This window comes from Cololabis saira, unplaced genomic scaffold, assembly GCF_033807715.1.
Source record: "Cololabis saira isolate AMF1-May2022 unplaced genomic scaffold, fColSai1.1 scf026, whole genome shotgun sequence".
Classification (NCBI taxonomy): domain Eukaryota; kingdom Metazoa; phylum Chordata; class Actinopteri; order Beloniformes; family Belonidae; genus Cololabis; species Cololabis saira.
The window spans coordinates 275,138-295,671 of NW_026906190.1; positions in this window are offsets into that span (position 1 = coordinate 275,138).

A 20,534-nucleotide genomic window follows, 5' to 3' on the forward strand; every position below is an offset into this window, starting at 1 on the left:
AGGTAAAACAATGTTATTACAGAAATCCGCTTTTTGGCATTTTCTCAGCGAGAAACGGTCATTTTGTACCTGAAACACTGTAAGTGGTTTGGTGAGTCCAATAATGAAATGAGTCTCTCAAATCAACTACTTAGACTCCTTTCTCCAATTTTCTGACGTTTTCAATAGCTTGCCTTAAAAAATCAGAAGGTAAATCAATGTTATGACAGAAATCCGCTTTTTGGCAGTTTCTCAGCGAGAAACAGTCATTTTGTACCTGAAACACTGTAAGTGGTTTGGTGAGTCCAATAATGAAATGAGTCCCTCAAATCAACTACTTAGACTCCTTTCTCCAATTTTCTGACGTTTTCAATAGCTTGCCTTGAAAAATCAGCAGGTAAATCAATGTTATGACAGAAATCCGCTTTTTGGCATTTTCTCAGCGAGAAAGTCATTTTGTACCTGAAACACTGTAAGTGGTTTGGTGAGTCCAATAATGAAATGAGTCCCTCAAATCAACTACATAGACACCTTTCTCCAATTTTCTAACGTTTTCAATAGCTTGCCTTAAAAAATCAGAAGGTAAATCAATGTTATGACAGAGATCCGCTTTTTGGCAGTTTCTCAGCGAGAAACAGTCATTTTGTACCTGAAACACTGTAAGTGGTTTGGTGAGTCCAATAATGAAATGAGTCTCTCAAATCAACTACATAGACTCCTTTCTCCAATTTTCGGACGTTTTCAATAGCTTGCCTTAAAAAATCAGAAGGTAAATCAATGTTATGACAGAAATCCGCTTTTTGGCATATTCTCAGCGAGAAACAGTCATTTTGTACCTGAAACACTGTAAGTGGTTTGGTGAGTCCAATAATGAAATGAGTCCCTCAAATCAACTACATAGACACCTTTCTCCAATTTTCTAACGTTTTCAATAGCTTGCCTTAAAAAATCAGAAGGTAAATCAATGTTATGACAGAGATCCGCTTTTTGGCAGTTTCTCAGCGAGAAACAGTCATTTTGTACCTGAAACACTGTAAGTGGTTTGGTGAGTCCAATAATGAAATGAGTCTCTCAAATCAACTACATAGACTCCTTTCTCCAATTTTCGGACGTTTTCAATAGCTTGCCTTAAAAAATCAGAAGGTAAATCAATGTTATGACAGAAATCCGCTTTTTGGCATATTCTCAGCGAGAAACAGTCATTTTGTACCTGAAACACTGTAAGTGGTTTGGTGAGTCCAATAATGAAATGAGTCTCTCAAATCAACTACATAGACTCCTTTCTCCAATTTTCTAACGTTTTCAATAGCTTGCCTTAAAAAATCAGAAGGTAAATCAATGTTATGACAGAAATCCGCTTTTTGGCATTTTCTCAGCGAGAAACAGTCATTTTGTACCTGAAACACTGTAAGTGGTTTGGTGAGTCCAATAATGAAATGAGTCTCTCAAATCAACTACACAGACTCCTTTCTCCAATTTTCTGACGTTTTCAATAGCTTGCCTTAAAAAATCAGAAGGTAAAACAATGTTATTACAGAAATCCGCTTTTTGGCATTTTCTCAGCGAGAAACAGTCATTTTGTACCTGAAACACTGTAAGTGGTTTGGTGAGTCCAATAATGAAATGAGTCCCTCAAATCAACTACATAGACACCTTTCTCCAATTTTCCAACGTTTTCAATAGCTTGCCTTAAAAAATCAGAAGGTAAATCAATGTTATGACAGAAATCCGCTTTTTGGCATTTTCTCAGCGAGAAACAGTCATTTTGTACCTGAAACACTGTAAGTGGTTTGGTGAGTCCAATAATGAAATGAGTCTCTCAAATCAACTACATAGACTCCTTTCTCCAATTTTCTGACGTTTTCAATAGCTTGCCTTAAAAAATCAGAAGGTAGGATTCTTAATAGGACTAGCTGTTAATATCCCTAAAATATATCAGCACGATAACTCCTATCGGACATGACTGTGGGGTGGAGTTTGGACAGGATCGCGGGGCACCACCAAATCTACACGTCATCAGTTGTGTGCCTTGTCTTCATCAGGTGTTTCGGCCTCTTAACACAATACACCCTCTTCCAAGGTTGGCCTGCCACAGGCTGATCAGACCTGGGTGTGTGTCATATGGTGGCACCCCGTGGTCATCAAACAGCCCATTTTGCATCCCTCCGTTTCAGCCACAGCCAGTGACTGCTCCGTTCGGCTGCTTTGGCAAGTTCTTTTATTGCCTTCCGCTGGGCCTGTCCTCTGATCCCAACTTCCTTCAGGAGCCGTGTGGTGGACCTGGCTACAAAGCCTCGGCAGCCAACCTCCACTGGCCACACCTTTACGTTCCATCCCCGCGCCTCAGCATCAGCTGCTAGGTTAGCATAACGCAGCCTTTTTCTTTCAAATGCTTCGTCGATGTTATCCTCCCACGGGACAGTCAGCTCCACAATGAAGACACGCCGGCAGGACTTGGACCAGAGGACCAAATCTGGGCGCAGGTTGGTTGCTGCGATTTCTGGCGGGAAAGTGAGCCTCTGGCTGAGGTCTACCCGCATTTCCCAATCCCGGGCTGTGTCCAGTGGGCCTGAGTTTGGAGGTGATGGCTTGGTTCTCCGTTTCTCCCCTTGTCGGACGAATGTTGTCTTCCGTGGGAGGGTGGTCTGGGTTTTGAAAGGCATGGCGTTGATGGTGACCCTCTTGTCCTCAAGTTCGGCAGCCAAGCCCTTCAACCCTTGGTTATGGCGCCAGGTGTATCTTCCTTGAGTCAGGCTGGTCTTGCAACCCACCAGGATGTGTTTGAGGGTTGCTGGGGCTGCACACTGCAGGCAGGCTGGGTCCTCTCCATACCAGAGATGTAGGTTGGTTGGAGAGGGCAGGACATCATAAGTGGCTCTGATGATGAAGCTGAGCCTATTAGCCTCCATGCTCCACATCTCATTCCACGTGATTTTCCTCCTCTCCACACCCTCCCACCTCATCCAGCGTCCTTGCTGGGCTTGGGAGACTGCCTTGGCACACCTGGCTGCCTCCCCCTGGTTGCGCACCTCCTCAACCACCATGTGTCGCCGTTCAGACGGAGTAGCCTTTTGCCAAGTCGGTGTTGTTGCTTCCAGGCCAAGACCCCCTCTGCCATGTTGGACTCGTCCCACTATATCCCGGTGTCTGAGGGTGGTCTTTGCCACTGCTACTGCTGCAGATGGTTTCCATTTCCTCCCTGTTGCCAGGTTTGGAGCCGCATCTCTGACGCATGGGTCCCGGGATTCTGTAAGAGTCATTTCCACCCTTGTTTTGGCACATTTGTACTCCTCCACCAGGCTTGAGATTGGAAGGGAGAGCGCTCCATTGCCATACAGGCCTATGCTGGAAAGGCATCTCGGCAGTCCAAGCCACTTCCTCACTTGGGCATTCACCAGTCTCTCAAGCCGATGGACATAAGATAAGGTGACCTCATAGATGGAAATTGGCCACATGAGGCGAGGTAGCAGCCCAAACTTAAAGCACCATAGCTTCAATTTTCCAGGGAGAGCAGTGTTGTTAATCTGCTTGAGGCCGCTGATTGTATCCTGCCTGAGTTGTTCCACCTGCTCAGAGTCTTTAAGTTCTGCGCTATACCATCGGCCAAGGCTTTTGATAGGCTTCTCCAGAACTGTTGGGATTGGCTGGTCGTCCACATAGAACCTTGCATTGGTGAGCTTACCTTTGACAATGGAGATGCTACGGGATTTGCTGGGTTTAATCTCCATTCGTGCCCATTTGATGTTTCCCCGGAGTTTCTCCAGCAGACGTTTGGTACATGCGACCGTTGTTGTTATTGTCGTCATGTCGTCCATGTACGCCCTGATTGGGGGAAGACGGAGCCCGCTCTTCAATCGTTCTCCTCCAACCACCCATCGTGATGCACGAATAAGTAGCTCCATTGCCATTGTAAACACCAGTGGCGAGATGGTGCAGCCCGCCATAATGCCTATCTCAAGGTGCTGCCAGGCAGTTGTACTATCCTGTGCTGTAACACAGAATTGGAGATCCTGGAAGTAGGCTTTGACTAGACTTGTGATGCCCTCTGGCACTTGAAAGAAGTTGAACGCTGTCCACAAGATCTCATGAGGCACTGACCCGAAGGCATTGGCAAGATCTAAAAACACCACATGCAGGTCTTTCTTCTCCTTCTTGGCCGTCTGTACTTGGTGCCCGATGACATTTGTGTGTTCCAAGTAACCTGAGAACCCACTTATCCCTGCCTTTTGCACTGAGGTGTCAACAAAGTTGTTCGCCAGCAGGAATGCTGAGAGCCTACGGGCCACGACACTGAAGAAAATCTTTCCTTCCACATTGAGAAGGCTGATCTGGCGAAACTGCTCGATGGTTGAGGAATTGTTCTCTTTGGGAATCAGGATCCCTCCTGCCCGTCGCCATGCCTTTGGTATCATTCCTTTTTCCCATGCCACTTTCATAAGCTTCCAGAGGTATTTCAAGATGCCTGGCGTGTTCTTATACACCCTGTATGGAATGCCGTTGGGCCCCGGGGCTGAAGCTGTTCTTGCCCGTTTTACTGTGCTCTCAACTTCGCTCCATGTGGGGGGCCTTGTTTCCATCTGGTGCTCAGGTGTTTGGATGGGTGGCATATCCTCCGGAATGCTGGCTGGCACATGCCTCTGTTTGTCGGAGTAGGTCTTCCGAAGATGTTCTTCCAGTTCTCTTATGGGTACTTTGAGGGTCCCAGATTTCTCCCTGACAAAGAGGTCCTTAACAAATTTATAGGGATCTCTGTAGAAGGCAGTCCTCGTTCGCTCTCTCTTCTTATGTTGCCTTCTCAGGCATTCTGCTCTTCGCAGTGCTGCCAGACGCTGCTTGATGTCGCCCTGTACTGCCCCAAGGCCTTTCCTTTCCACTTCCGTGGCCTTCTTCCATTGTTTCCTCAGGCACCTCCTTTCTTTCACGAGTCTCTGAATCTCTTGTTGTCTCCTGGACTTGAGATGAGCAGATGGTTCCTTCTGTGTCTGCAAGTTCTCACGTTTCACACCAAATCTCTCTGCTCCATAGCTATAAATGGTCTCTCCGATCTTGTCCAGTTTTTTCTCCACACCCCCTTTCAGACCTTCTAAAAGGTGGACGAGGTCTGTGTCTGTGGTTTCCCACTCCTTTTTCTGACAGGATTTAGGCCACAAGATTTGAGGTTTTCGTCCAGTCAGCCTCCGCTCTACTGCTGTCTGTGGCTGGATGGGCTCTGGGCTGATGTTCATAAATGGATCTGTGCTTGATTGAGCTTCGTCTGGGGTTCTGATACCCTGTGGACTGTGGTGAATATCCTGCCATTGGGCTTCACTCGACTGATTTGCCCTACCTCTAAGGAAGTAATGGTCAATGCGAGGCCCCTTGCTAAGCTCTCTCAGACACTTGAAACAATGTTATTACAGAAATCCGCTTTTTGGCAGTTTCTCAGCGAGAAACAGTCATTTTGAACCTGAAACACTGTAAGTGGTTTGGTGAGTCCAATAATGAAATGAGTCTCTCAAATCAACTACATAGACTCCTTTCTCCAATTTTCTAACGTTTTCAATAGCTTGCCTTAAAAAATCTGAAGGTAAATCAATGTTATGACAGAAATCCGCTTTTTGGCATTTTCTCAGCGAGAAACAGTCATTTTGTACCTGAAACACTGTAAGTGGTTTGGTGAGTCCAATAATGAAATGAGTCTCTCAAATCAACTACATAGACTCCTTTCTCCAATTTTCCGACATTTTCAATAGCTTGCCTTGAAAAGTCAGAAGGTAAATCAATGTTATGACAGAAATCCGCTTTTTGGCATTTTCTCAGCGAGAAACAGTCATTTTGTACCTGAAACACTGTAAGTGGTTTGGTGAGTCCAATAATGAAATGAGTCCCTCAAATCAACTACATAGACACCTTTCTCCAATTTTCCAACGTTTTCAATAGCTTGCCTTAAAAAATCAGAAGGTAAATCAATGTTATGACAGAAATCCGCTTTTTGGCATTTTCTCAGTGAGAAACAGTCATTTTGTACCTGAAACACTGTAAGCGGTTTGGAGAGTCCAATAATGAAATGAGTCTCTCAAATCAACTACATAGACACCTTTCTCCAATTTTCCAACGTTTTCAATAGCTTGCCTTAAAAAATCAGAAGGTAAATCAATGTTATGACAGAAATCCGCTTTTTGGCATTTTCTCAGTGAGAAACAGTCATTTTGAACCTGAAACACTGTAAGTGGTTTGGTGAGTCCAATAATGAAATGAGTCTCTCAAATCAACTACATAGACTCCTTTCTCCAATTTTCTAACGTTTTCAATAGCTTGCCTTAAAAAATCTGAAGGTAAATCAATGTTATGACAGAAATCCGCTTTTTGGCATTTTCTCAACAAGAAACAGTCATTTTGTACCTGAAACACTGTAAGTGGTTTGGTGAGTCCAATAATGAAATGAGTCTCTCAAATCAACTACATAGACTCCTTTCTCCAATTTTCCGACATTTTCAATAGCTTGCCTTGAAAAGTCAGAAGGTAAATCAATGTTATGACAGAAATCCGCTTTTTGGCATTTTCTCAGCGAGAAACAGTCATTTTGTACCTGAAACACTGTAAGTGGTTTGGTGAGTCCAATAATGAAATGAGTCCCTCAAATCAACTACATAGACACCTTTCTCCAATTTTCCAACGTTTTCAATAGCTTGCCTTAAAAAATCAGAAGGTAAATCAATGTTATGACAGAAATCCGCTTTTTGGCATTTTCTCAGTGAGAAACAGTCATTTTGTACCTGAAACACTGTAAGCGGTTTGGAGAGTCCAATAATGAAATGAGTCTCTCAAATCAACTACATAGACACCTTTCTCCAATTTTCCAACGTTTTCAATAGCTTGCCTTAAAAAATCAGAAGGTAAATCAATGTTATGACAGAAATCCGCTTTTTGGCATTTTCTCAGTGAGAAACAGTCATTTTGTACCTGAAACACTGTAAGAGGTTTGGTGAGTCCAATAATGAAATGAGTCTCTCAAATCAACTACATAGACTCCTTTCTCCAATTTTCCGACATTTTCAATAGCTTGCCTTGAAAAATCAGAAGGTAAATCAATGTTATGACAGAAATCCGCTTTTTGGCATTTTCTCAGCGAGAAACAGTCATTTTGTACCTGAAACACTGTAAGTGGTTTGGTGAGTCCAATAATGAAATGAGTCCCTCAAATCAACTACATAGACACCTTTCTCCAATTTTCCAACGTTTTCAATAGCTTGCCTTAAAAAATCAGAAGGTAAATCAATGTTATGACAGAAATCCGCTTTTTGGCATTTTCTCAGCGAGAAACAGTCATTTTGTACCTGAAACACTGTAAGTGGTTTGGTGAGTCCAATAATGAAATGAGTCTCTCAAATCAACTACATAGACTCCTTTCTCCAATTTTCTGACGTTTTCAATAGCTTGCCTTAAAAAATCAGAAGGTAGGATTCTTAATAGGACTAGCTGTTAATATCCCTAAAATATATCAGCACGATAACTCCTATCGGACATGACTGTGGGGTGGAGTTTGGACAGGATCGCGGGGCACCACCAAATCTACACGTCATCAGTTGTGTGCCTTGTCTTCATCAGGTGTTTCGGCCTCTTAACACAATACACCCTCTTCCAAGGTTGGCCTGCCACAGGCTGATCAGACCTGGGTGTGTGTCATATGGTGGCACCCCGTGGTCATCAAACAGCCCATGTTGCATCCCTCCGTTTCAGCCACAGCCAGTGACTGCTCCGTTCGGCTGCTTTGGCAAGTTCTTTTATTGCCTTCCGCTGGGCCTGTCCTCTGATCCCAACTTCCTTCAGGAGCCGTGTGGTGGACCTGGCTACAAAGCCTCGGCAGCCAACCTCCACTGGCCACACCTTTACGTTCCATCCCCGCGCCTCAGCATCAGCTGCTAGGTTAGCATAACGCAGCCTTTTTCTTTCAAATGCTTCGTCGATGTTATCCTCCCACGGGACAGTCAGCTCCACAATGAAGACACGCCGGCAGGACTTGGACCAGAGGACCAAATCTGGGCGCAGGTTGGTTGCTGCGATTTCTGGCGGGAAAGTGAGCCTCTGGCTGAGGTCTACCCGCATTTCCCAATCCCGGGCTGTGTCCAGTGGGCCTGAGTTTGGAGGTGATGGCTTGGTTCTCCGTTTCTCCCCTTCTCGGACGAATGTTGTCTTCCGTGGGAGGGTGGTCTGGGTTTTGAAAGGCATGGCGTTGATGGTGACCCTCTTGTCCTCAAGTTCGGCAGCCAAGCCCTTCAACCCTTGGTTATGGCGCCAGGTGTATCTTCCTTGAGTCAGGCTGGTCTTGCAACCCACCAGGATGTGTTTGAGGGTTGCTGGGGCTGCACACTGCAGGCAGGCTGGGTCCTCTCCATACCAGAGATGTAGGTTGGTTGGAGAGGGCAGGACATCATAAGTGGCTCTGATGATGAAGCTGAGCCTATTAGCCTCCATGCTCCACATCTCATTCCACGTGATTTTCCTCCTCTCCACACCCTCCCACCTCATCCAGCATCCTTGCTGGGCTTGGGAGACTGCCTTGGCACACCTGGCTGCCTCCCCCTGGTTGCGCACCTCCTCAACCACCATGTGTCGCCGTTCAGACGGAGTAGCCTTTTGCCAAGCGGGTGTTGTTGCTTCCAGGCCAAGACCCCCTCTGCCATGTTGGACTCGTCCCACTATATCCTGAGGGTGGTCTTTGCCACTGCTACTGCTGCAGATGGTTTCCATTTCCTCCCTGTTGCCAGGTTTGGAGCCGCATCTCTGACGCATGGGTCCCGGGATTCTGTAAGAGTCATTTCCACCCTTGTTTTGGCACATTTGTACTCCTCCACCAGGCTTGAGATTGGAAGGGAGAGCGCTCCATTGCCATACAGGCCTATGCTGGAAAGGCATCTCGGCAGTCCAAGCCACTTCCTCACTTGGGCATTCACCAGTCTCTCAAGCCGATTGACATGAGATAAGGTGACCTCATAGATGGAAATTGGCCACATGAGGCGAGGTAGCAGCCCAAACTTAAAGCACCATAGCTTCAATTTTCCAGGGAGAGCAGTGTTGTTAATCTGCTTGAGGCCGCTGATTGTATCCTGCCTGAGTTGTTCCACCTGCTCAGAGTCTTTAAGTTCTGCGCTATACCATCGGCCAAGGCTTTTGATAGGCTTCTCCAGAACTGTTGGGATTGGCTGGTCGTCCACATAGAACCTTGCATTGGTGAGCTTACCTTTGACAATGGAGATGCTACGGGATTTGCTGGGTTTAATCTCCATTCGTGCCCATTTGATGTTTCCCCGGAGTTTCTCCAGCAGACGTTTGGTACATGCGACCGTTGTTGTTATTGTCGTCATGTCGTCCATGTACGCCCTGATTGGGGGAAGACGGAGCCCGCTCTTCAATCGTTCTCCTCCAACCACCCATCGTGATGCACGAATAAGTAGCTCCATTGCCATTGTAAACACCAGTGGCGAGATGGTGCAGCCCGCCATAATGCCTATCTCAAGGTGCTGCCAGGCAGTTGTACTATCCTGTGCTGTAACACAGAATTGGAGATCCTGGAAGTAGGCTTTGACTAGACTTGTGATGCCCTCTGGCACTTGAAAGAAGTTGAACACTGTCCACAAGATCTCATGAGGCACTGACCCGAAGGCATTGGCAAGATCTAAAAACACCACATGCAGGTCTTTCTTCTCCTTCTTGGCCGTCTGTACTTGGTGCCCGATGACATTTGTGTGTTCCAAGTAACCTGAGAACCCACTTATCCCTGCCTTTTGCACTGAGGTGTCAACAAAGTTGTTCGCCAGCAGGAATGCTGAGAGCCTACGGGCCACGACACTGAAGAAAATCTTTCCTTCCACATTGAGAAGGCTGATCTGGCGAAACTGCTCGATGGTTGAGGAATTCTTCTCTTTGGGAATCAGGATCCCTCCTGCCCGTCGCCATGCCTTTGGTATCATTCCTTTTTCCCATGCCACTTTCACAAGCTTCCAGAGGTATTTCAAGATGCCTGGCGTGTTCTTATACACCCTGTATGGAATGCCGTTGGGCCCCGGGGCTGAAGCTGTTCTTGCCCGTTTTACTGTGCTCTCAACTTCGCTCCATGTGGGGGGCCTTGTTTCAATCTGGTGCTCAGGTGGTTGGATTGGTGGCATATCCTCCGGAATGCTGGCTGGCACATGCCTCTGTTTGTCGGAGTAGGTCTTCCGAAGATGTTCTTCCAGTTCTCTTATGGGTACTTTGAGGGTCCCAGATTTCTCCCTGACAAAGAGGTCCTTAACAAATTTATAGGGATCTCTGTAGAAGGCAGTCCTCGTTCGCTCTCTCTTCTTATGTTGCCTTCTCAGGCATTCTGCTCTTCGCAGTGCTGCCAGACGCTGCTTGATGTCGCCCTGTAGTGCCCCAAGGCCTTTCCTTTCCACTTCCGTGGCCTTCTTCCATTGTTTCCTCAGGCACCTCCTCTCTTTCACGAGTCTCTGAATCTCTTGTTGTCTCCTGGACTTGAGATGAGCAGATGGTTCCTTCTGTGTCTGCAAGTTCTCACGTTTCACACCAAATCTCTCTGCTCCATAGCTATAAATGGTCTCTCCGATATTGTCCAGTTTTTTCTCCACACCCCCTTTCAGACCTTCTAAAAGGTGGACGAGGTCTGTGTCTGTGGTTTCCCACTCCTTTTTCTGACAGGATTTAGGCCACAAGATTTGAGGTTTTCGTCCAGTCAGCCTCCGCTCTACTGCTGTCTGTGGCTGGATGGGCTCTGGGCTGATGTTCATAAATGGATCTGTGCTTGATTGAGCTTCGTCTGGGGTTCTGATACCCTGTGGACTGTGGTGAATATCCTGCCATTGGGCTTCACTCGACTGATTTGCCCTACCTCTAAGGAAGTAATGGTCAATGCGAGGCCCCTTGCTAAGCTCTCTCAGACACTTGAAACAATGTTATTACAGAAATCCGCTTTTTGGCATTTTCTCAGCGAGAAACAGTCATTTTGTACCTGAAACACTGTAAGTGGTTTGGTGAGTCCAATAATGAAATGAGTCTCTCAAATCAACTACATAGACTCCTTTCTCCAATTTTCTAACGTTTTCAATAGCTTGCCTTAAAAAATCAGAAGGTAAATCAATGTTATGACAGAAATCCGCTTTTTGGCATTTTCTCAGCGAGAAACAGTCATTTTGTACCTGAAACACTGTAAGTGGTTTGGTGAGTCCAATAATGAAATGAGTCTCTCAAATCAATTACATAGACTCCTTTCTCCAATTTTCCGACATTTTCAATAGCTTGCCTTGAAAAATCAGAAGGTAAATCAATGTTATGACAGAAATCCGCTTTTTGGCATTTTCTCAGCGAGAAACAGTCATTTTGTACCTGAAACACTGTAAGTGGTTTGGTGAGTCCAATAATGAAATGAGTCTCTCAAATCAACTACATAGACTCCTTTCTCCCATTTTCTAACGTTTTCAATAGCTTGCCTTAAAAAATCAGAAGGTAAATCAATGTTATGACAGAAATCCGCTTTTTGGCATTTTCTCAGCGAGAAACAGTCATTTTGTACCTGAAACACTGTAAGTGGTTTGGTGAGTCCAATAATGAAATGAGTCTCTCAAATCAACTACATAGACTCCTTTCTCCAATTTTATGACGTTTTCAATATCTTGCCTTGAAAAATCAGAAGGTAAATCAATGTTATGACAGAAATCCGCTTTTTGGCATTTTCTCAGCGAGAAACAGTAATTTTGTACCTGAAACACTCTAAGTGGTTTGGTGAGTCCAATAATGAAATGAGTCTCTCAAATCAACTACATAGACTCCTTTCTCCAATTTTCCGACATTTTCAATAGCTTGCCTTGAAAAATCAGAAGGTAAATCAATGTTATGACAGAAATCCGCTTTTTGGCATTTTCTCAGCGAGAAACAGTCATTTTGTACCTGAAACACTGTAAGTGGTTTGGTGAGTCCAATAATGAAATGAGTCCCTCAAATCAACTACATAGACACATTTCTCCAATTTTCCAACGTTTTCAATAGCTTGCCTTAAAAAATCAGAAGGTAAATCAATGTTATGACAGAAATCCGCTTTTTGGCATTTTCTCAGCGAGAAACAGTCATTTTGTACCTGAAACACTGTAAGTGGTTTGGTGAGTCCAATAATGAAATGAGTCTCTCAAATCAACTACATAGACTCCTTTCTCCAATTTTCTAACGTTTTCAATAGCTTGCCTTAAAAAATCAGAAGGTAAATCAATGTTATGACAGAAATCCGCTTTTTGGCATTTTCTCAGCGAGAAACAGTCATTTTGTACCTGAAACACTGTAAGTGGTTTGGTGAGTCCAATAATGAAATGAGTCCCTCAAATCAACTACATAGACACCTTTCTCCAATTTTCCAACGTTTTCAATAGCTTGCCTTAAAAAATCAGAAGGTAAATCAATGTTATGACAGAAATCCGCTTTTTGGCATTTTCTCAGCGAGAAACAGTCATTTTGTACCTGAAACACTGTAAGTGGTTTGGTGAGTCCAATAATGAAATGAGTCTCTCAAATCAACTACATAGACTCCTTTCTCCAATTTTCTAACGTTTTCAATAGCTTGCCTTAAAAAATCAGAAGGTAAATCAATGTTATGACAGAAATCCGCTTTTTGGCATTTTCTCAGCGAGAAACAGTCATTTTGTACCTGAAACACTGTAAGTGGTTTGGTGAGTCCAATAATGAAATGAGTCTCTCAAATCAACTACATAGACTCCTTTCTCCAATTGTCCGACATTTTCAATAGCTTGCCTTGAAAAATCAGAAGGTAAATCAATGTTATGACAGAAATCCGCTTTTTGGCATTTTCTCAGCGAGAAACAGTCATTTTGTACCTGAAACACTGTAAGTGGTTTGGTGAGTCCAATAATGAAATGAGTCCCTCAAATCAACTACATAGACACCTTTCTCCAATTTTCCAACGTTTTCAATAGCTTGCCTTAAAAAATCAGAAGGTAAATCAATGTTATGACAGAAATCCGCTTTTTGGCATTTTCTCAGCGAGAAACAGTCATTTTGTACCTGAAACACTGTAAGTGGTTTGGTGAGTCCAATAATGAAATGAGTCTCTCAAATCAACTACATAGACTCCTTTCTCCAATTTTCTAACGTTTTCAATAGCTTGCCTTAAAAAATCAGAAGGTAAATCAATGTTATGACAGAAATCCGCTTTTTGGCATTTTCTCAGCGAGAAACAGTCATTTTGTACCTGAAACACTGTAAGTGGTTTGGTGAGTCCAATAATGAAATGAGTCCCTCAAATCAACTACATAGACACCTTTCTACAATTTTCCAACGTTTTCAATAGCTTGCCTTAAAAAATCAGAAGGTAAATCAATGTTATGACAGAAATCCGCTTTTTGGCATTTTCTCAGCGAGAAACAGTCATTTTGTACCTGAAACACTGTAAGTGGTTTGGTGAGTCCAATAATGAAATGAGTCTCTCAAATCAACTACATAGACTCCTTTCTCCAATTTTCTAACGTTTTCAATAGCTTGCCTTAAAAAATCAGAAGGTAAATCAATGTTATGACAGAAATCCGCTTTTTGGCATTTTCTCAGCGAGAAACAGTCATTTTGTACCTGAAACACTGTAAGTGGTTTGGTGAGTCCAATAATGAAATGAGTCTCTCAAATCAACTACATAGACTCCTTTCTCCAATTGTCCGACATTTTCAATAGCTTGCCTTGAAAAATCAGAAGGTAAATCAATGTTATGACAGAAATCCGCTTTTTGGCATTTTCTCAGCGAGAAACAGTCATTTTGTACCTGAAACACTGTAAGTGGTTTGGTGAGTCCAATAATGAAATGAGTCACTCAAATCAACTACATAGACTCCTTTCTCCAATTTTCTAACGTTTTCAATAGCTTGCCTTAAAAAATCAGAAGGTAAATCAATGTTATGACAGAAATCCGCTTTTTGGCATTTTCTCAGCGAGAAACAGTCATTTTGTACCTGAAACACTGTAAGTGGTTTGGTGAGTCCAATAATGAAATGAGTCTCTCAAATCAACTACATAGACTCCTTTCTCCAATTTTATGACGTTTTCAATAGCTTGCCTTGAAAAATCAGAAGGTAAATCAATGTTATGACAGAAATCCGCTTTTTGGCATTTTCTCAGCGAGAAACAGTCATTTTGTACCTGAAACACTGTAAGTGGTTTGGAGAGTCCAATAATGAAATGAGTCTCGCAAATCAACTACATAGACACCTTTCTCCAATTTTCTAACGTTTTCAATAGCTTGCCTTAAAAAATCAGAAGGTAAATCAATGTTATGACAGAAATCCGCTTTTTGGCATTTTCTCAGCGAGAAACAGTCATTTTGTACCTGAAACACTGTAAGTGGTTTGGTGAGTCCAATAATGAAATGAGTCTCTCAAATCAACTACATAGACACCTTTCTCCAATTTTCTAACGTTTTCAATAGCTTGCCTTAAAAAATCAGAAGGTAAATCAATGTTGTGACAGAAATCCGCTTTTGGGCCTTTTCTCAGCGAGAAACAGTCATTTTGTACCTGAAACACTGTAAGTGGTTTGGTGAGTCCAATAATGAAATGAGTCTCTCAAATCAACTACATAGACTCCTTTCTCCAATTTTCCGACATTTTCAATAGCTTGCCTTGAAAAATCAGAAGGTAAATCAATGTTATGACAGAAATCCGCTTGTTGGCATTTTCTCAGCGAGAAACAGTCATTTTGTACCTGAAACACTGTAAGTGGTTTGGTGAGTCCAATAATGAAATGAGTCTCTCAAATCAACTACATAGACTCCTTTCTCCAATTTTATGACGTTTTCAATAGCTTGCCTTGAAAAATCAGAAGGTAAATCAATGTTATGACAGAAATCCGCTTTTTGGCATTTTCTCAGCGAGAAACAGTCATTTTGTACCTGAAACACTGTAAGTGGTTTGGTGAGTCCAATAATGAAATGAGTCTCTCAAATCAACTACATAGACACCTTTCTCCAATTTTCTAACGTTTTCAATAGCTTGCCTTAAAAAATAAGAAGGTAAATCAATGTTATGACAGAAATCCGCTTTTTGGCATTTTCTCAGCGAGAAACAGTCATTTTGTACCTGAAACACTGTAAGCGGTTTGGAGAGTCCAATAATGAAATGAGTCTCTCAAATCAACTACATAGACACCTTTCTCCAATTTTCTAACGTTTTCAATAGCTTGCCTTAAAAAATAAGAAGGTAAATCAATGTTATGACAGAAATCCGCTTTTTGGCATTTTCTCAGCGAGAAACAGTCATTTTGTACCTGAAACACTGTAAGCGGTTTGGAGAGTCCAATAATGAAATGAGTCTCTCAAATCAACTACATAGACACCTTTCTCCAATTTTCTAACGTTTTCAATAGCTTGCCTTAAAAAATCAGAAGGTAAATCAATGTTATGACAGAAATCCGCTTTTTGGCATTTTCTCAGCGAGAAACAGTCATTTTGTACCTGAAACACTGTAAGTGGTTTGGTGAGTCCTATAATGAAATGAGTCTCTCAAATCAACTACATAGACACCTTTCTCCAATTTTCTAACGTTTTCAATAGCTTGCCTTAAAAAATCAGAAGGTAAATCAATGTTATGACAGAAATCCGCTTTTTGGCATTTTCTCAGCGAGAAACAGTCATTTTGTACCTGAAACACTCTAAGTGGTTTGGTGAGTCCAATAATGAAATGAGTCTCTCAAATCAACTACATAGACTCCTTTCTCCAATTTTCCGACATTTTCAATAGCTTGCCTTGAAAAATCAGAAGGTAAATCAATGTTATGACAGAAATCCGCTTTTTGGCATTTTCTCAGCGAGAAACAGTCATTTTGTACCTGAAACACTGTAAGTGGTTTGGTGAGTCCAATAATGAAATGAGTCCCTCAAATCAACTACATAGACACCTTTCTCCAATTTTCCAACGTTTTCAATAGCTTGCCTTAAAAAATCAGAAGGTAAATCAATGTTATGACAGAAATCCGCTTTTTGGCATTTTCTCAGCGAGAAACAGTCATTTTGTACCTGAAACACTGTAAGTGGTTTGGTGAGTCCAATAATGAAATGAGTCTCTCAAATCAACTACATAGACTCCTTTCTCCAATTTTCTAACGTTTTCAATAGCTTGCCTTAAAAAATCAGAAGGTAAATCAATGTTATGACAGAAATCCGCTTTTTGGCATTTTCTCAGCGAGAAACAGTCATTTTGTACCTGAAACACTGTAAGTGGTTTGGTGAGTCCAATAATGAAATGAGTCTCTCAAATCAACTACATAGACTCCTTTCTCCAATTGTCCGACATTTTCAATAGCTTGCCTTGAAAAATCAGAAGGTAAATCAATGTTATGACAGAAATCCGCTTTTTGGCATTTTCTCAGCGAGAAACAGTCATTTTGTACCTGAAACACTGTAAGTGGTTTGGTGAGTCCAATAATGAAATGAGTCTCTCAAATCAACTACATAGACTCCTTTCTCCAATTTTCTAACGTTTTCAATAGCTTGCCTTAAAAAATCAGAAGGTAAATCAATGTTATGACAGAAATCCGCTTTTTGGCATTTTCTCAGCGAGAAACAGTCATTTTGTACCTGAAACACTGTAAGTGGTTTGGTGAGTCCAATAATGAAATGAGTCTCTCAAATCAACTACATAGACTCCTTTCTCCAATTTTATGACGTTTTCAATAGCTTGCCTTGAAAAATCAGAAGGTAAATCAATGTTATGACAGAAATCCGCTTTTTGGCATTTTCTCAGCGAGAAACAGTCATTTTGTACCTGAAACACTGTAAGTGGTTTGGAGAGTCCAATAATGAAATGAGTCTCGCAAATCAACTACATAGACACCTTTCTCCAATTTTCTAACGTTTTCAATAGCTTGCCTTAAAAAATCAGAAGGTAAATCAATGTTATGACAGAAATCCGCTTTTTGGCATTTTCTCAGCGAGAAACAGTCATTTTGTACCTGAAACACTGTAAGTGGTTTGGTGAGTCCAATAATGAAATGAGTCTCTCAAATCAACTACATAGACACCTTTCTCCAATTTTCTAACGTTTTCAATAGCTTGCCTTAAAAAATCAGAAGGTAAATCAATGTTGTGACAGAAATCCGCTTTTGGGCCTTTTCTCAGCGAGAAACAGTCATTTTGTACCTGAAACACTGTAAGTGGTTTGGTGAGTCCAATAATGAAATGAGTCTCTCAAATCAACTACATAGACTCCTTTCTCCAATTTTCCGACATTTTCAATAGCTTGCCTTGAAAAATCAGAAGGTAAATCAATGTTATGACAGAAATCCGCTTGTTGGCATTTTCTCAGCGAGAAACAGTCATTTTGTACCTGAAACACTGTAAGTGGTTTGGTGAGTCCAATAATGAAATGAGTCTCTCAAATCAACTACATAGACTCCTTTCTCCAATTTTATGACGTTTTCAATAGCTTGCCTTAAAAAATCAGAAGGTAAATCAATGTTATGACAGAAATCCGCTTTTTGGCATTTTCTCAGCGAGAAACAGTCATTTTGTACCTGAAACACTCTAAGTGGTTTGGTGAGTCCAATAATGAAATGAGTCTCTCAAATCAACTACATAGACTCCTTTCTCCAATTTTCCGACATTTTCAATAGCTTGCCTTGAAAAATCAGAAGGTAAATCAATGTTATGACAGAAATCCGCTTTTTGGCATTTTCTCAGCGAGAAACAGTCATTTTGTACCTGAAACACTGTAAGTGGTTTGGTGAGTCCAATAATGAAATGAGTCTCTCAAATCAACTACATAGACTCCTTTCTCCAATTTTCCGACATTTTCAATAGCTTGCCTTGAAAAATCAGAAGGTAAATCAATGTTATGACAGAAATCCGCTTGTTGGCATTTTCTCAGCGAGAAACAGTCATTTTGTACCTGAAACACTGTAAGTGGTTTGGTGAGTCCAATAATGAAATGAGTCTCTCAAATCAACTACATAGACTCCTTTCTCCAATTTTATGACGTTTTCAATAGCTTGCCTTGAAAAATCAGAAGGTAAATCAATGTTATGACAGAAATCCGCTTTTTGGCATTTTCTCAGCGAGAAACAGTCATTTTGTACCTGAAACACTGTAAGTGGTTTGGTGAGTCCAATAATGAAATGAGTCTCTCAAATCAACTACATAGACACCTTTCTCCAATTTTCTAACGTTTTCAATAGCTTGCCTTAAAAAATAAGAAGGTAAATCAATGTTATGACAGAAATCCGCTTTTTGGCATTTTCTCAGCGAGAAACAGTCATTTTGTACCTGAAACACTGTAAGCGGTTTGGAGAGTCCAATAATGAAATGAGTCTCTCAAATCAACTACATAGACACCTTTCTCCAATTTTCTAACGTTTTCAATAGCTTGCCTTAAAAAATAAGAAGGTAAATCAATGTTATGACAGAAATCCGCTTTTTGGCATTTTCTCAGCGAGAAACAGTCATTTTGTACCTGAAACACTGTAAGCGGTTTGGAGAGTCCAATAATGAAATGAGTCTCTCAAATCAACTACATAGACACCTTTCTCCAATTTTCTAACGTTTTCAATAGCTTGCCTTAAAAAATCAGAAGGTAAATCAATGTTATGACAGAAATCCGCTTTTTGGCATTTTCTCAGCGAGAAACAGTCATTTTGTACCTGAAACACTGTAAGTGGTTTGGTGAGTCCTATAATGAAATGAGTCTCTCAAATCAACTACATAGACACCTTTCTCCAATTTTCTAACGTTTTCAATAGCTTGCCTTAAAAAATCAGAAGGTAAATCAATGTTATGACAGAAATCCGCTTTTTGGCATTTTCTCAGCGAGAAACAGTCATTTTGTACCTGAAACACTCTAAGTGGTTTGGTGAGTCCAATAATGAAATGAGTCTCTCAAATCAACTACATAGACTCCTTTCTCCAATTTTCCGACATTTTCAATAGCTTGCCTTGAAAAATCAGAAGGTAAATCAATGTTATGACAGAAATCCGCTTTTTGGCATTTTCTCAGCGAGAAACAGTCATTTTGTACCTGAAACACTGTAAGTGGTTTGGTGAGTCCAATAATGAAATGAGTCCCTCAAATCAACTACATAGACACCTTTCTCCAATTTTCCAACGTTTTCAATAGCTTGCCTTAAAAAATCAGAAGGTAAATCAATGTTATGACAGAAATCCGCTTTTTGGCATTTTCTCAGCGAGAAACAGTCATTTTGTACCTGAAACACTGTAAGTGGTTTGGTGAGTCCAATAATGAAATGAGTCTCTCAAATCAACTACATAGACTCCTTTCTCCAATTTTCTAACGTTTTCAATAGCTTGCCTTAAAAAATCAGAAGGTAAATCAATGTTATGACAGAAATCCGCTTTTTGGCATTTTCTCAGCGAGAAACAGTCATTTTGTACCTGAAACACTGTAAGTGGTTTGGTGAGTCCAATAATGAAATGAGTCTCTCAAATCAACTACATAGACTCCTTTCTCCAATTGTCCGACATTTTCAATAGCTTGCCTTGAAAAATCAGAAGGTAAATCAATGTTATGACAGAAATCCGCTTTTTGGCATTTTCTCAGCGAGAAACAGTCATTTTGTACCTGAAACACTGTAAGTGGTTTGGTGAGTCCAATAATGAAATGAGTCTCTCAAATCAACTACATAGACTCCTTTCTCCAATTTTCTAACGTTTTCAATAGCTTGCCTTAAAAAATCAGAAGGTAAATCAATGTTATGACAGAAATCCGCTTTTTGGCATTTTCTCAGCGAGAAACAGTCATTTTGTACCTGAAACACTGTAAGTGGTTTGGTGAGTCCAATAATGAAATGAGTCTCTCAAATCAACTACATAGACTCCTTTCTCCAATTTTATGACGTTTTCAATAGCTTGCCTTGAAAAATCAGAAGGTAAATCAATGTTATGACAGAAATCCGCTTTTTGGCATTTTCTCAGCGAGAAACAGTCATTTTGTACCTGAAACACTGTAAGTGGTTTGGTGAGTCCAATAATGAAATGAGTCTCTCAAATCAACTACATAGACACCTTTCTCCAATTTTCTAACGTTTTCAATAGCTTGCCTTAAAAAATAAGAAGGTAAATCAATGTTATGACAGAAATCCGCTTTTTGGCATTTTCTCAGCGAGAAACAGTCATTTTGTACCTGAAACACTGTAAGTGGTTTGGAGAGTCCAATAATGAAATGAGTCTCTCAAATCAACTACATAGACACCTTTCTCCAATTTTCTAACGTTTTCAATAGCTTGCCTTAAAAAATCAGAAGGTAAATCAATGTTATGACAGAAATCCGCTTTTTGGCATTTTCTCAGCGAGAAACAGTCATTTTGTACCTGAAACACTGTAAGTGGTTTGGTGAGTCCAATAATGAAATGAGTCTCTCAAATCAACTACATAGACTCCTTTCTCCAATTTTCTAACGTTTTCAATAGCTTGCCTTAAAAAATCAGAAGGTAAATCAATGTTATGACAGAAATCCGCTTTTTGGCATTTTCTCAGCGAGAAACAGTCATTTTGTACCTGAAACACTGTAAGCGGTTTGGAGAGTCCAATA